This window comes from Eubalaena glacialis, chromosome 1, assembly GCF_028564815.1.
Source record: "Eubalaena glacialis isolate mEubGla1 chromosome 1, mEubGla1.1.hap2.+ XY, whole genome shotgun sequence".
NCBI classification, from domain to species: Eukaryota; Metazoa; Chordata; class Mammalia; order Artiodactyla; family Balaenidae; genus Eubalaena; species Eubalaena glacialis.
Genome location: NC_083716.1, coordinates 37,577,848 through 37,595,103, shown reverse-complemented (window position 1 = coordinate 37,595,103; position 17,256 = coordinate 37,577,848). Strand labels below are relative to the sequence as shown.

General features: G+C 41.9%; 1 protein-coding gene and 1 long non-coding RNA gene across 5 annotated transcripts in view; one reads left to right on the top strand and one right to left on the bottom strand.

Annotated features, from left to right (window-relative positions):
- SLC16A12 (solute carrier family 16 member 12) overlaps positions 1–13,716 on the bottom strand; it is a 93,278-nt gene extending 79,562 nt beyond the window's left edge. For all 3 annotated transcript variants that reach the window (XM_061173679.1, XM_061173755.1, XM_061173836.1), the window contains exon 1: positions 13,620–13,716. The gene's annotated coding sequence lies outside the window, so the exon portion shown is untranslated. The remainder of the gene's footprint in view (positions 1–13,619) is intronic.
- LOC133078737 (uncharacterized) overlaps positions 13,265–17,256 on the top strand; it is a 40,398-nt gene continuing 36,406 nt past the window's right edge. For both annotated transcript variants that reach the window (XR_009697926.1, XR_009697942.1), the window contains exon 1: positions 13,265–13,457. This is a non-coding gene — a long non-coding RNA (uncharacterized LOC133078737). The remainder of the gene's footprint in view (positions 13,458–17,256) is intronic.

Here is a 17,256-nt window from a genome sequence, read left to right as displayed (position 1 = left end):
TTTTGATTTCCTGAAATCCTAAATGGGCAGAAGAAAAAGGGAGACAGCGGTATGCACAGCTGTACAAAGGAACACATACTGCTGGTTCCCATCACTCGGCTAACTATAGAAGCAGAGGACACCACAGTGAGTCCCACTGAAGAGTCACTGAAGCTTCTGGCCCCTCTCCCATGACCCCCACCTCCATATATCACAACAAAGCTCGACATCTGGAAGCCTGATGATCTTCAGCTGCCTCTCTCTGCCCAGAGAGTGTTGTACTGCACACGACCAGGAGAAAAAAAGAGGAGGGAGAAGGAAGGGGAAGAGGAGATTTCATCAGAGCACGTAGTCTTTTCTTTCCAGGGTGATAATGGCAATTTGGCTAAAACACCCAAAATTGCTTGTGAAATGTACTGTTTTGTCAATTAACACTTCAAATTCTTTTTTCAAAAATTACAGTGCAAAATAGAAGCTATTCAACTGTTCTTTGACAATGTTCTACTGAGACCATTGAGTGATGTTTATTGCATGCCGGGTATCAGCTAACCTTCTGTATCTTTCCCTAAAACCATAACACACTTGAGTTGCAGCTTTCTGAAGTCTAGACCAGTCCTTGGGGCTTCTCGGAACCATCCTCCCAGGAGAAGCAGGGTCTAGTCAACATCTACCCAACATCTCTGCAGATCTCAGCCTTGACCTTGACCTCGTGAGATTTACCTCCAATCCACTTGAGTCATGTCCTCCCAAAGCCACACCATCAACCTATCATCACCTGTGCCTACCCTCACTTCTGAAATGCAGGGTTGTTGTGAGAATTAAGTATCCCTCTCTAAGCCCAACTTTCCAACCTCTCCAAGTCTCCAGCTCCTCAACTTCTATTGCACCTGGTTTTCAACCTCCTTGAACCCTCAGGCCCCTGGTTCCTCCATTTTCTCCCATTCCATCAGCCTGTCCTGCTCTCGTATCCTTCTCCTTAGAGGCTAGAGCTCATGATCCATCCCATCAATTGCTCTCTTTCTGGCATCCCCAATCCTTCCAAGCCACCAGCCCCCAATTCCACATCAATCCAAATATCCAAACGTTTCCACTCCTATAAATGGTAAGGCAAGTTTTGCTAGAGCAAATCTTTCAACCTTGCAGATTAATGGCGCGACACCATCATGATTTCTAACACTGGCTAAGTGCGTGGAGTGACTCAGCACCAATTTGTTGTACCAATTCCATACACACATTGGTTCCTGGTTCTGCCTCTTAGTAGCTGTACAACCTCAGGCAAGTTGCTTAACCCTCTGTGCTTTAGTTGTCTCATTTGTAAAGTTAGGATAATAATTCCATCTTTACAGAGTTGTTGCAAGAAATTAGTGAGTTAATATATGTAATTTTAACAATGCTTAGAGCATAAAAAGTGTCCAAAACTATTGGTGCCAGTTACTATTTTAGAGAGAATTGGGGCCGCTGGATAGGATTTCCCTCTATTTCCTTTGCTTCAGTTATTCTTCCAGTTTATTCACATTCATGTGCATCCTTATTGCTTTTCTGCCTTTCTCAAAGAAAGATGTGTCCATTTATATTTAATTTTTCTAGTTAATATCCCCCTCCTCTTTTCTATATTTTGAACCTAGACCTTTACACTGGGTCTTCTTTAGCCTATAAATTTACTCAAGTGTCTCTCATCTTGAAAGCAGAAAGGAAGAATGGGAGAAAGGAAAGAATGGGACATAAGGAGAGAGAAGGGGCGAAAACTACCCTTCAGCCTTGCTACCCTTTCCAACTACCACCAATTACTTTCTTCCCTTCACGCTCCCAGCATCTTAAGAACCTGTCTCCTCACCCCTGTCCTCATTCCCACCACCATGGAATGGAATTTCCCACCTGCCCTCCATACACACCACGCAAGCTATTTTTGACATTATCACCAATGGCTCCTAATTGCCAGTGGTAGCTCTGTCATCCTTAATTAACTGACCTCTCTGTAGCATCTGGCACTGCTGACTTCTCTTTCATTACTGAACTATTTCTCCCTTGAATTTCCATGACAGGAGTCTCTCCTGTTGAGCCTTCCTCCCCTGAGACCTGTGCTTCTTACTTCTTTGGCTAGATCCTTCTTCCTCGGACCACTCATTAGATATTGTGTCATTTATTCATTCATCCAACACATGTACTGAACACTTACCGAAGGGCAGGTACCATGACAGCTGCTGGAACCAGCTAAGCAGGGGCAGCTGAAACACAACTCCAGAGGGCACTACTCATGGTGAGACACAACGACTCAGACATCTGAGTGGTCCTTTCTGAAGTCGTGTGTGGCAGTGACACAACTCGGGCCCTGCCCTCACACTTGGTATAGTGAAAAAGAACATGTAACTAGACAATCAGAGGACAAAAAGAAAGGTACAGTGACTACGGTAGAATGTGAACACACCCTAGTTACTCTCCACAATTTTTTGATCCATTTCACACTTCACTCTTCACACACTCCCCAGGTAATTACATCCCATCATGTGATTTTAACTGACCCTAGTAGCCGATGATGCCCAAATTTTGTATTATTTGCACAGAATATCATATTGCCTACCAAACATCTCTACCACATGCCCTAGAGGGCACCAAGCACCAAAAATATAAATAAAGCAAAAGTCTTACCATGAGGCATTAATCATTTCCCATCTGTACCACTTCAGCAGACCCCCTGGTTTATCACCCTCTTGGACTTCTCTTCAAGCCCCATTAAGAGTTATCTGTTTGAAACACAAGTTAATTTTATCACCAAACCCCCAGTTCTACCCAAATCCCCTGTGTAAAAGCTTTCAAGGATTACTCTTAGCGGCCAAAGCAAAATTGAAACTCCTTCTACCTTAGTGTGATACACAAGACCCTAAATGATCTAGCTCCTGCCTCCTCTTCTGGCATCTACATAGCCACATACATACCCTGCACGTCAGACACCCCAAACCACCCTGAAAAACCATGTGGTTCTTTCAATCCACAGTGTCCTTTCCCACCTCATTGCCTTTGTACCCATTGTTCCTGCTGCCTAGAACGCCCTTCCTCTGGTTGTTCACCTCATGAATTTCTACATTTAATTGTTGACCAATCTAGGCAGAGTTAAGTGCCTCTGGCTCTAAACTCCCATAGAAAGCAGTTACTACTGGGACTTATCACAGTGCAATGATTCTTTATTGATACACCTGTCTCCCCTAGGATAGTGTAAGCCTTTGAGTAAGGACCCTGCCTATTCTCTGTGGGCCTTCAGCATCGGGGGCAGCATCTAGCACGTGCTGGGTACTCAGCCTGGTGAAGAGGTAAACTCACTGAGTTATTTTAACATTGTTTAATCACAGTATTTTTTAATTAGGGACTTTAAAGGTAATTAATTCTCTTTCATCAAATGTCTCTTCCCCAGAAGAGACTATTTAAGATTATTAAGTCTATAAAAGACTAAACTGAAATTTTACCTTAATATACAGTAATCTGTCTTTGGAACCAAATAGGTATACTATTATGCAAGAATTTATAAAGAAAGCAGAATGGGCCAGGACACTTCAGGACACTTCTGAGATGCCAATTTGGGGGATCAAATGACTCAATGTCATTTGAAATTTTAGTTAGACCTTCATTTCTAATAAAATTAGAATATACGGGACTTCCCTGGTGGTCTAGTGGTTAAGACTCTGCACTCCCAATGGGGCCTGGGTTTGATCCCTGGTCAGGGAACTAGATCCCACATGCCGCAACTAAAGATCCCTCGTGCCACAACTAAGACCTGGTGCAGCCAAATAAATATTTTTTTGAAAATTAGAATATATGGTTGGCTATATTTTATTTTATTTGAATGTGGAAGATAATCAAAGAAGTCAACCTAAAGAAGTAAAAAGGAATAACCCATAGTAGAAGATAATGTAAAAAGAATATATACATTTATATGAATATGTATAACTGAATCACTTTGCTGTACATCTGAAACTAATACAACATTGTAAATCAACTATACTTCAAGAAAAAATTTTTAAAAAGAAGTAAAGAGAAGAGGAAAATGTGTGGGGCTTAATTTTTGATACAATGACCAGTCCCTTTATCATTGGAACACCCTTACTATTAAGTAAAATATTTTTGACAGTATCTTATTTATAACCATTTATTTATTCTTTACCCGCATACTTTGACTTTTTCTAAGAATGTTTATGAGTTTTTTAATTAAGTTATCACTGTTGCCTGGTGAGCCTTGTAACTAAAGTTGCCAAACAGCTAGCCAGCATGGAGGGCAGGGTCTGTGTCAATGAAACGAAAGGAAGCTTGGACCCAGGTGGAATGGACCTTACCCCTGGGTTCATTGGGATTGCAACTAGAACCTGGCAGTCACTGCTCTGATTACAAAAGAGAGAACAAAGACATGGGGGAGATATCTGGCTTTTAAAAGTCAAGAAACCACACTACTTCTTAAATCATTTTATGCCAAAAATACCACAATGGCTGTCTACACTGCCAAATCCACTAGCTAACCACTCAAGTTTATCTTCTCCTTCTGCACCTCAATACGCGTATGGAAGAAGCCCTATAGTTTTGTGCAGGATATAGGATTTTTGAAGAGTGGGAGAACTTCCTTGGCTGGTTCCCACAGCCTGTGCTCTGACCCTACCAGGCTACCTCACCCACCCACATATACACTCGTGTTCCAACTCTTCCAACAGTTATGCACGAGCATATGTGGGGAAACAGCAAATTAAAATATAAAAAGGAAACATCACTGACCAATGTGTATTGGGTTAATGTGAGTACAGAAGAGGGTACCTGACCTAGCACAGCTACTCCTCGGCATTTTATCTTTGACCCATTACACTCTCTATAAACACTCCCCATGGGTAATTACACTTACACACACACACACACACACACACAACTTAAACTGAGTCTCTATGCTGATGACTCCCAGTCTATATTTCTTGCCCAGAATACCTAACTGCTCATTTGGTTCTCTCTCCCCACAAGCATGAAGGATATAAAGTTAGTAAGACCCAAGTCTTCCCATGCTTTTTTCAACACAGATGCACAGTAGCAGCTAGAAATAATTAGGAGCTACCAGAACCACATAAACCAAATTTGGCAGGGAAAGAAAAGCAGAAACTTAGAAACATGTGGCCTAGGCATTTACAAGCTTGTTTTTGCCAAGAAATCCTTTGTTCAAATAAAATCTTACTTGGAAACCCAAAATGTGAAATCAAGAATAGCCCACCTGCTCGGGTTGCAGAAAAAAACCACCGAAAGGAACCCTAAGCTGGATGCTGGACTCTTCCCGCCCACATTGTCCCCATGCCCCAGAACAGCCCCCGAGGCTCCTTGAAACTCTCAGAAATCTGCAAAACATAGTTCAAAAACTACTGGTCAAGATTCATGAAGGTGCTATTTTTAATACAAAAATTAACAGCTTAAGCACAGTTTGGGAAAGCTAACTGGTAACCATGCATGAGAATTTCCATGAGTATTAACAGATGCACACTACATATAAAATAGATAACCAACAAGGACCTACAGTACAGCACAGGGAACTATACTCACTATTTTGTAATAACCTATAAGGGAAAAGAATCTGAAAAAGAATGTGTGTGTGTGTGTGTGCGTGTGTGTGTGTGTGTATGTATGTATATATATATAACTGAATCACTTTGCTGATTCAACAACACAACACTGTAAACTATACTTCAATAATAAATAAATGAATAAATAAATAAATAAAAGAACAAATGTCACTAAAAATAAAGTTGGTTCTAAGTAGTGAGACCTAGATCGGTCTTTTTCAGGTCCTATGTCAACCACCTCACCACAATTTTCTCAAAGACAGTACATCCCAATGACAAGGAAAAACCTAAAATTAGTCATATTTTGTTTAAGTCACACAAGGCCAAGTTTAAACTGCTATCTTTCTTATATAAAGTCCTATATTTTCAAAATCAATTTGGTACAATTAAATAAAAGGAAAAGTATCCTTTTATTTAAGGATTTATTTTAATTAAGAGGCAAATTTGAGCATTAGGATTAACAACTCAGTGAACTTAAGGAAACACATAATAAATAAGGACATATCTGTAAGTTATTATAGAGGAAACACATTGTTGTACAGGAAAACCCCAACTTACTGTCCTCAAGAAACAGACCTATATGACACCACAATCACCAAAAACATGAAACAAGGTGGGCAACTGATTGGTTGGTTGACTGTCATGATACCAAATTTGGTTGCTTTGGTTACTTTGACACTGTACACACATAAGCTCAGTGAATCTCACAGGGGGGCAAAATCAGTGGAAATTCACCTAACCATTAGAAAAGCTTCCCATTTGCTTAGTGGACACTGTGTAGAGAAATTACAAAAATCCAATATCATGTTTAATTTTTTCATCATAAAAAGACACTATAACAGTGATTTGTTTCAATAACATTTATTCTGAAAAAGCATAAAATGATTAAGTATCATATAGATTGGTGGCTCTCAACCCTGGCTGCACATGAGATTCACCAGGGGAGCTTTAAAAATTCCTGATGCCCTGGATCTATCCCAGAGCTACTGAATCAGAATTTCTGAGGGTGGCTTTTGGCACCAATAGTTTCTTTTCCTTCCCCAGGTTATTCTAATGTGTCACCAGGCTTGAGAGCCATTGATATGGTCTTGCATCAACTGATCAACTCAGTTGTCAAACACCAACACGAACAAACCATTCCTTTTTGATAGCAGTGATGCCTGTGAGTTGGGCTCCCCTGGCTCATGACTAGTTAATAATGATGGGTAAGGCTGCTTTCTGCTAGTTGTCTGGTTGACCCATATCTGACCAAAGAGGCTGCATTCTCTTCTCCTTTAAAGCAGATCTAACTTTGTTGTGAGTGTGGGTTTGGGGTTTTTTCTTTTTTTGGTTGTTCCTTCATGGGCTGTGAATGTCACTGTGTTGATACAGGTTTAGAGAACTGAAATTGCTATTTCAAGAAATACAACTGGTTTTGGTAGATAAATATGAGCTTACTTCCATGGAAAGTATTTCATCAAAAAAAAGTAGAATTACAAAATAAGTAATTGTGGCCTTAAATCCGTAATATGTTAAGTAAACCAGAAAATGGTGAATAGTGCTCAGAAATATTTTGACATTTATAAAGTCTACAAGTGTTTACGTATTGGTAGAGTTAAGATTTTACGTTGCTACTTTGTTTACATATATGAACCAGAGAGCCATAAAACAGTTTGGGGAAAAATGGGTTGTGACTTTTATGGTGATTTAGAAGACTGAAAACTAGGTTCCAGCCTCCTCTATAATCATAAGGGACTAATATTACATCCATAAGAGAGGCTCATAAACATGGAATTTCTCTCCAGAGCCAGAGAAATGAGCTATTTTCAAGATATGCTAGGGTACCCTAAGAAGTTGAAACATTAAAAGCTCTCTTGACTGAAGCAATCAGAAGTCAGTAAAAGCAGAGAGTCAAAAAGTTGATACATCATTTCAAACATTTTATTTCAATTTTAGTCACATAAATAAAAGTAAAATCATTCACTAATCTTTGGGTGCCAGGTCATGACTGCAGTTCTGTGTTGCCTTTATAGGTTAAACCTCGCCCAGATTTCCTCCTTCCATTTCTTAAATGCACTTGTACATTAAAGGCACTTGTGAAAAAACCTGAGGGCAAAATCTCCTTAGTTTTTTTTACTATAGTTTCCAATCTTTTATAGCTCTGTATTCCACACCTGGGGAGCAGTAGTTGATTTTTTTAAAATTTAGCCTTTTAAAGTATATAATTCAGTGGTTTTTAGTACCGTCACAATGTTGTAAAACCAAGACTACTGTCTAATTCCAGAACCCAGCCATCACCTCAAAAAGAAACCCTGTACCTACTGCCATTCACTCTCAACTCCCCCTACCCCATACCCTGGCAACCACAAATCTACATTTTGTCTCTATGTGTTTGCCTATTGTGGATATTTCACATAAATGGAATCACAACGTGTGGTCTTTTGTGTCTGGTTTCTTTCACTTAACGTGTTCATGGTTCATCCAGGTTGTAGCTGTTGATATTGTTTTTTAATATGGCTTATTTTTATGAGTCTATATGGCAATCAACTTTGTTTTCATAGAAACAGCATTCCTTTTTGGCACTCCCATTATATCAGTTTATGTAATATTTAATTAAATTGCGAAATTACAAGAGCAAGTATTAATAAAATAAACAAGACTGTGACCAAACACCACAGTAAGCGTGCACCTGAGCTGATAAAAGCAAAGTACACGCATTTATTATGATGACAGTTATTTACCACAGTGGTCTCTGAGCTCTGAGCAACAACGGGTTCGTGTTTCAGAGGGAAAGGAGAGCACGGGTTAAGCCCATGAGCCGTTTTAGTGTTGGTGGATACTCCATTACCTAGGATGGAGCGGTATGCATGTAGAGGGTGTAGAGATGGTAAGTGTCTATTAGACAACCCAACACAACCCCAACTGTCCCCAAAAAGAAGTCTTCTATATGTCTACTTCAAAAGAGGCAAGGATGTGTTCCCATAAAGACAGGTATACCCTCCTGCCTTTATAAAAGCTTTACCGTCCTACTCATCTTTCGAGAATCAGCTCAAACGTGTCCTGCTCTATAAATTCTTCCCTAAGCCTTGACTCCTCAGAGTGCCTACATGCTCTCTCTCCTTCAATTTCCAACATACTTATCTATCTCTTACAGTGGTTATAACTGGTATTATATAGCTAGTTACACAATGTATTTTCTTCCGTATGAGGCTGTAGGCTGCTTGTGTTTTTATATCTCCTACAGCCACCAGCACAGGAAAAGAGGGGCTCGGGACACAATCTTTGCACAAATCTGTAATAAGAAGTTCAAGAAATATTTATTAAGTAAATAATGAATGAGCACATTGATTAAATAATTAGGTAAAGGTGTGTAACTTCCTACCTGGCTATAGAGCAATGCACCTCTTTCTTCAATGTGCAGTAAGGAAGGGGGATGAGAATCTGATGGGGCAGAGTGGTAGGCAAAGGAAGAAAATCAACTCCTCTGGGAGCCTAGCAGCTATCAGAAATCATGACTCTCCTCCAAGTGTTTAACAGAAATCACTTGCAAATAGGACACTGTTAGATAATGACACTTCCTGATGTCCTTTGATGTAGAACAAATTAAAAACAGAGAAAAATCTGTGTACTCAAAACATCCCATTGTCTTCAAGTGTGGATTTGGTTTTTCTCAATTAAATTATTATACCACGTGAATGGGTTTTTAGATATCCTAGAAACGTACTCCTAAGAACATAGCTTCCAAATTGGCAATTTTTAAAAGCAAAGCCATGGGTTAGGTAAGGAATGCATAAACAACCCCCAAAGCGGCACTGAATACTTTTTTTTGGCCGTATACGACTGAAAAACTGCCAAGTTCATTTTGATAAGCCTTTGTTAAAAACAATAAACATGCCTGAGCTTGCAAACCATGCCGTTTTGAAGAAAAAGTAAATGAGAAAATTAGAAAATGCTTAAAACTGCGATGTCTGATTAAAAAGAAAAACCTCTGTGGTAACGGATTTACCAATAAGTCACAACACTGTGTCTCCTATTAATATGGAGCAGGGGACAAAATGTAAAGTGAGACAAAATAAAAGCAGAACACCATCTTCATAAATAAATAAGAAGCTACATCTTAAAACTAAGACAATTACAGTCCGCAACACTGACACAGGGGCACCAACGCGATTGAGAAAACTAATCCTCCCATGCTTCATTAAGTTCAATGTCACCACAATGATGTCCTTGCATTAAAGGAAGTGTAATTGCAGGGACTCCGAATGAACATACATAAAATAACCAAGTGTGGGAATTTCTATTCACGTAGAGTTCACGTATGTCAGTTCATAAAAGTTAAAGTAACTTTAACTGAATTTATTTCTGTGTTTGTTTTTCACTGATTATAAAATCAGCAGAATCACAGTATTGGAAGGAAGATAATTTGGAATATTTACATTCATTTCCCAACTTTAGGCAAAACTGAAATTCTCTTCTATCTGCCAAACAAAATCCTGGAAAAATTCTAATGAATTAATTGTAACTTGAGGTCCACAGGATCAAAGTTCTCTGTTTTGTTCACTGACATACCTCAAGTGCCCAGAACAGCACTGGGCACATAGTAGGCACTCAATAAGCACCTATTAAATGAAAGTAAATTGAAAGACATAAAAAATGTGCAATGTAATGCTAAAATGCTAAATAAGTCTGTTTAAAATTCCTTTCTCAGCTCTGTTATAGGTTATGGTGTTAATCATAACACACAAATTGTCCTCATATAAGCCACTTTTCTCAAGCCGGCTCCAAAGTCACAAATCACACTTTTAACTCTAACCAATCACCACCACAGGGAGGTAAGAATCGGAAAAGACTCCAAAGAGAGATAAGGGTAAATTTCATCCATATGTTTTGATTTATTACTTTTCTTCTCCTGGAAGTTCATCTGGGATGTATCTGCATATTCATCTTTGTATTATTATTTGAAGACATGTATTTAAGAATGTGTTATTTAAAATTAAGGGTTTGTATTTTTTAAAATTATACTACAAAGGTGGTTTGACTAAATCAACCTCTCACCTATTTCAGAATCTCACCAGTTAAAATAAATAAATAAATAAATAAAAAATAAGAACAGGAAAATGACATGATTAGGTGATTCTAGTCATCATTTTTGCTCAAAATGCCTGGAAGCAATATGCTTTGAAAATTGAACGGAGTTGGAAGGAGAGGGCCTGGATTCTGGTGCTGGCTCCATCACCAAAGAGCTTAACCAATCCTTGCTAACAGGAAACTGAGATTCCCAGGCTGTAAGGTGAAGAGTTTGACAAGATGACCTCTAAAAAACTGTACAATTTCCAAGATCCTGTGATTATAAGTGACCAAATCCAGTCACTTAATTACTATTCCTTGGGAGGGTCAGACACCATTGGCTTAGTTTGACATGACATTTATAGGGGGAGAGGGGAGCAAACTATGCAGGGGCAGTTGATTTTAAAAGCTAGTGATCTCGGGGGACTTCCCTGGTGGCGCAGTGGTTAAGAATCCACCTGCCAATGCAGGGGACATGGGTTCAAGCCCTGGTCCGGTAAGATCCCACATGCTGCGGAGCAACAAAGCCCGTGCGCCACAACTACTGAGCCCGTGTGCCACAACTACTGAAGCCCGAGCGTGCCTAGAGCCCGTGCTCCGCAACAAGAGAAGCCACCGCAAGAAGCCCACGCACCGCAAAGAGTAGCCCCCGCTCACGCCAGCCATCAATGAAGACCCAACACGGCCAAAAAAAAAAAAGCTAGTGATCTCCGATACCCTTGGACATAATGTGTTTCTAAATTTGGAGGATCTGAAGACTTTCCTCCAGGGTTAAGCTGACTGGGCCACCAGAGTGCCCAGCTCTCAGCAAAGAAAAGGTAAGATAAACTAATTAGAGTCCCTTCAAGAATGGAAGGGTTGCACTATTGGGCATATACCCTGAGAAAACCATAATTCAAAAAGAGTCATGGGGGCTTCCCTGGTGGCGCAGTGGTTGAGAATCTGCCTGCCAATGCAGGGGACACAGGTTTGAGCCCTGGTCTGGGAAGATCCCACATGCCGCGGAGCAACTAGGCCCGTGAGCCACAATTACTGAGCCTGCGCGACTGGAGCCTGTGCTCCGCAACAAGAGAGGCCGCGATAGTGAGAGGCCCGCGCACCGCGATGAAGAGTGGCCCCCACTTGCCGCAACTAGAGAAAGCCCTCGCACAGAAACGAAGACCCAACACAGCCATAAATAAATAAATAAATAAATAAAAATTAAAAAAAAAAAACAGAAAAAAACTTAACTGTAAAAAAAAAAAAAAAAAGAGTCATGTACCACAGTGTTCATTGCAGCTCTATTTACAATAGCCAGGACATGGAAGCAACCTAAGTGTCCATCAACAGATGAATGGATAAAGAAGATGTGGCACATATATATAATGGAATATTACTCAGCCATAAAAAGAAACGAAATTGAGTTATTTGTAGTGAGGTGGATGGACCTAGAGACTGTCATACAGAGTGAAGTAAGTCAGAAAGAGAAAAACAAATACTGTATGCTAACACATATATATGGAATCTAAAAAAAAAAAAGGTTCTGAAGAACATAGGGGCAGGACAGGAATAATGACGCAGACGTAGAGAATGGACTTGAGGACACAGGGAGTGGGAAGGGTAAGCTGGGACGAAGTATGAGAGAGTGGCATGGACATATATACACTACCAAGGGTAAACTAGATAGCTAGTGGGAAGCAGCCACATAGCACAGGGAGATCAGCTCCGTGCTTTGTGTCCACCTAGAGGCGTTGGGTAGGGAGACAAGAGGGAGGAGATATGGGGATGTATGTATATGTATAGCTGATTCACTTTTTTTTTTTTTTCAAAATGCAGAGATTTATTTCGTACAAGAGCATAAAAGACATAAATAGAAGACTGTGTGTGTGTGTGTGTGTGTGTGTGTGTTTTCTGGAAGTGGGGGTCATGGATGTCAGGCCTGGAAATATGTTAGGTAGGAAGTGACGAGACAAGCCAGGCCCCTGAGATCAGGTGGGCAAGCCTAGCACCTGAGGTTTGAGCCAAAGAAGGTGGCCTAGTGATCAAGGGACACCAGTGGTGAGCCTGACCCCAGGGCAGTGGTCCTAGCTGTGATTCACTTTGTTATACAGCAGGAACTAACACACCATTGTAAAGCAATTATACTCCAATAAAGATGTTAAAAAAAAAAAAAAAGAAAAAGAATGTAACGGTTGAACCAGTGCCCTAGCAGGTCCCATCCAACTCAACACTAAAAAAAAAAGGAAAAAAAGGAAAAACAATAGTTACAAGAGATTCCGAATGCTGAGTTGTGAAAGCCGAAGGCTAACCAAAGAGCCCCAGGACTTACTGGAATCGTGCTTTTAAATTTTGCTTCAAACACTTTCCCCTCAATCTGCACTACAGGTATCACTGATTTTCTGTGAGGACAAGAGGCAACTAAGAAATTAAGTCAATTGAAGGTTGTGAGTATTATTACCTGAGGGTGAGGGGAGATTCAAAATAAAGAAATAAATAAGATACACTGGAAACAGAATCCAGAAGAAAGGCGGTCTCTCTTGCACGAGAAGTCTGCATTTGGAAAACACAGGAGATGGGGATCAAAGCCGCTCCCTCTCCAGCCACCTGCCCAGAAACTGCCCGAGCGCCGGCCCAGCACCGTCGGGGCAAGTGGGCACGTGTCTCTCCTCTAAACCAACGGGCGCCCCGAGGGACCGGGTTACGGTGGCGGGCTCCCCGCGCGTCTCACCAGGCGCTGGGGCGGCGGGGAGCCAAGGGAGAGCCCTCCGCCACCTCCGCCCAGCCCAGCCCTAGAGCCCGCCGCCCCGCCGCGAAGGATGCTGGGGTCACCTGAGCCGCCGCGTCCTCAGCACGGCCGAGCGGGAGATAGGACAGAAGGTGAGCCAGGTGGTTCCCGGGCCCGAGCGCTGGGGATCCCGGCGCCAGAGCGACCGGCGGGAGACTGCGCCCCGGCAGCCCGGCGGGCCAGCCTCCAGCCCTCCGCAGCCCGCCCAGACCCCGCTCTCCGCCTGCCCCCGCCGGGCCCCGCTGCGTGCTCACCTCGCGTGGACCTCTGCAGCCCGGACGGCCGCGCGCGCGGACATACCCCCGGGGCGCGCCCACGGTGCCGCGTGCCCGCGCGGTGGCCCCTTCCGGGGCCCCAGGCGCCGCGGTCCGCGCGTCTGAGGCGCGGGGAGCGGACGGGGCGGAGGCGCCGGCGGTGCTGCGGCGGATGCCCCGCGGGCAGCGCGGGAGGCGGAGAGCGTGGCGGGGAAAATCCCGGCGCTCGGCCTCCGAAATGCACCAGCAAGTTCAGCGTCCCGAGTTCTGCCGTGGACTCTTTGGCCGGCGGGTGAATGGGATTTATCCCTGAGATCCGCTCTACGTGCCGCGGCTTGGCGAGGGGTGAGGGGCGCGCGGGAGGAGGGCCGCCTCGCGGTTATGTAATGGATCGGCCCGCCAGTGACCCGAGCCAGCTCGCTCTGGGACGGCCCGACCCTCCCCGGCAACTGCAGTGCGTGCCCCTGACCTAGGCAAGCAGAGGGGGCCGGGTGTTCTCAAAAAGAACTTTCCCCTGCAGGCTCAAAGAGCAAAAAACTCTGGAAGAGGAATCCAAGGACTCCCTTAGGTGTATCTGGCAGGGATCTGGACTGTGCCATACAACCCGTCCCATTTCACAGCACAGGGAACTGAGGCCCCCAAAGTGTTTAAAACGCTGTTTCGTATTGTTAGATGGACCTAGATTCAACTCTCCTGAAAAGCTCGTGACCTTAGGCAAGTTACTTAAATCTCCGAGCCTTTCTTCACCTATAAAACGACGATAATAATAGCGTCCACTTCCTGTGCTTGCTGAAGAGGACAAAATGAATGAGGCACAGGAGTCCGGTACGTACGTAACACACCCCCAGTAAAAGTTACGGCTGCTGCTTGTGCTGAGGTTCGCCCAACTCTCCAAACATCGCCCTAAAGTCGGCTGCCTCACTGGCCTAAGGAGCTGCCCGAGGGACCTTCCTGTAAATTATGCTCCCTGTCAGAAACAAAGTCTCCGAACTGACTAGGTCTGATTCCAATTTCTTGGGTTCTACATCCTTGCTACTCAACAGCATCGTCATCTGGGACGTTGCTAGAGATGCAAAATCTCAGGCCCAACCCCAGAGCCATTTAACAAGAATCCCTAGGTGATTTAGTCGGTTGTACTTCAAAGTTTCAGAGTGAGTAAGACTTTTTTGGAAAATTTGAGAAGGGGGCCACAAAGTTATGGCGCGGTGGCCACACAATACCTTAGGGTATTTTAAAAATATACTGCTAAAGACCTTCCTCATTTTACCCTCCTGCTATTTTGTCTCTTTACCCCCTCCCCAGTTTCCTGCTCTTTAACTATAAAATCTGGATTGAGCTCCTCTTTTCACCTGCAAAAAGCTCTGGGTTACATCTAAGTAATGATTAGTGAAGCTACCTCTAAAACACACAGAAGAATTAGCAAATACGAATTGTAAAAGAATTCATTAGCATGGAAAATGTACTTAAAATGTTGAAGCAGCTGCCAGTCCTGAGCTTTCATCTGTGAAGGTCTTTAGGTTAAAGACTTGAATACTTCTGCAGTTCAGAAAAATACTTCTCTTAGTTAAACATTGCTTTGGGTGGTCAAGAAGACCCATTTTCCATTTAAATAATGTAGGACAACCAGTTATTTATTTTTTCTTCTTTTTTCTTTCTTTTTTAACATCTTTATTGGAGTATAATTGTTTTACAATGGTGTGTTAGTCCCTGCTTTATAACAAAGTGAATCAGCTATACATATACGTACATCCCCATATCTCCTCCCTCTTGCATCTCCCTCCCATCCTCCCTATCCCATCCCTCTAGGTGGTCACAAAGCACCGAGCTGATCTCCCTGTGCTATGCGGCTGCTTCCCATTAGCTATCTATTTTACATTTGATAGTGTATATATGTCCACGCCACTCTCTACTTCGTCCCAGCTTACCCTTCCCACTCCCCGTGTCCTCAAGTCCATTCTCTACGTCTGCGTCTTTATTCCTGTCCTGCCCCTAGGTTCTTCATATCCTTTTTTTTTTTAGATTCCATATATATGTGTTAGCACACGGTATTTGTTTTTCTCTTTCTGACTTACTTCACTCTGTATGACAGTCTCTAGGCCCATCCACCTCACTACAAATAACTCAATTTTGTTTCCTTTTATGGCTGAGTAATATTCCATTGTATATATGTGCCACATCTTGTTTATCCATTCATCTGTTGATGGACACTTAATGTTGCTTCCATGTCCTGGCTATTGTAAATAGAGCTGCAATGAACATTGTGGTACATGACTCTTTTTGAATTATGGTTTTCTCAGGGTATATGTCCAGTAGTGGGATGGCTGGGTCATATGGTAGTTCTATTTTTAGTTTTTTAAGGAACCTTCATACTGTTCTCCATAGTGGCTGTATCAATTTACATTCCCACCAATAGTGCAGGAGGGTTCCCTTTTCTCCACACCCTCTCCAGCATTTATTGTTTGTAGAATTTTTGATGATGGCCATTCTGACTGGTGTGAGGTGATACCTCATTGTAGTTTTGATTTGCATTTCTCTAATGATTAGTGATGCTGAGCATCATTTCATGTGATGGTTGGTAATCTGTATATCTTCTTTGAAGAAATGTCTATTTAGATCTTCTGCCCATTTTTGGATTGGGTTGTTTTTTTTGATATTGAGCTGCATGAGCTGCTTGTAAATTTTGGAGATTAATCCTTTGTGAGTTGCTTCGTTTGCAAATATTTTCTCCCATTCTGAGGGTTGTCTTCTTGTCTTGTTTATGGTTTCCTTTGCTGTGCAAAAGCTTTTAAGTTTCATTAGGTCCCATTTGTTTATTTTTATTTCCATTTCTCTAGGAGGTGGGTCAAAAAGGATCTCGCTGTGATTTACATCATAGAGCGTTCTGCCTATGTTTCCTCTAAGAGTTTTATAGTGTCTGGCTTTACATTTTAAGTCTTTAATCCATTTTGAGTTTATTTTTGTGTATGGTGTCAGGGAGTGTTCTAATTTCATTCTTTTACATGTAGCTGTCCAGTTTCCCACCACTTATTGAAGAGGCTGTCTTTTCTCCATTGTATATTCTTGCCTCCTTTATCAAAAATAAGGTGACCATATGTGCGTTGGTTTATCTCTGGGCATTCTATCTTGTTCCATTGATCTATATTTCTGTTTTTGTGCCAGTACCATACTGTCTTGATTACCATAGCTTTGTAATATACTCTGAAGTCTGGGAGCCTGATTCCTCCAACTCTGTTTTTCTTTTGCAAGATTGCTTTGGCTATTCGGGGTCTTTTGTGTTTCCATACAAATTGTGAAATTTTTTGTTCTAGTTCTGTGAAAAATGCCAGTGGTAGTTTGATAGGGATTGCATTGAATCTGTAGATTGCTTTGGGTAGTATAGTCATTTTCACAATGTTGATTCTTCCAATCCAAGAACATGGTATATCTCTCCATCTGTTTGTATCATCTTTAATTACTTTCATCAGTGTCTTATAGTTTTCTGCATACAGGTCTTTTGTCTCCTTAGGTAGATTTATTGCTAGGTATTTCATTCTTTTTGTTGCAATGGTAAATGGGAGTGTTTCCTTAATTTGTCTTTCATATTTTTCATCATTAGTGTATAGAAATGCAAGAGATTTCTGTGCATTAATTTTGTATC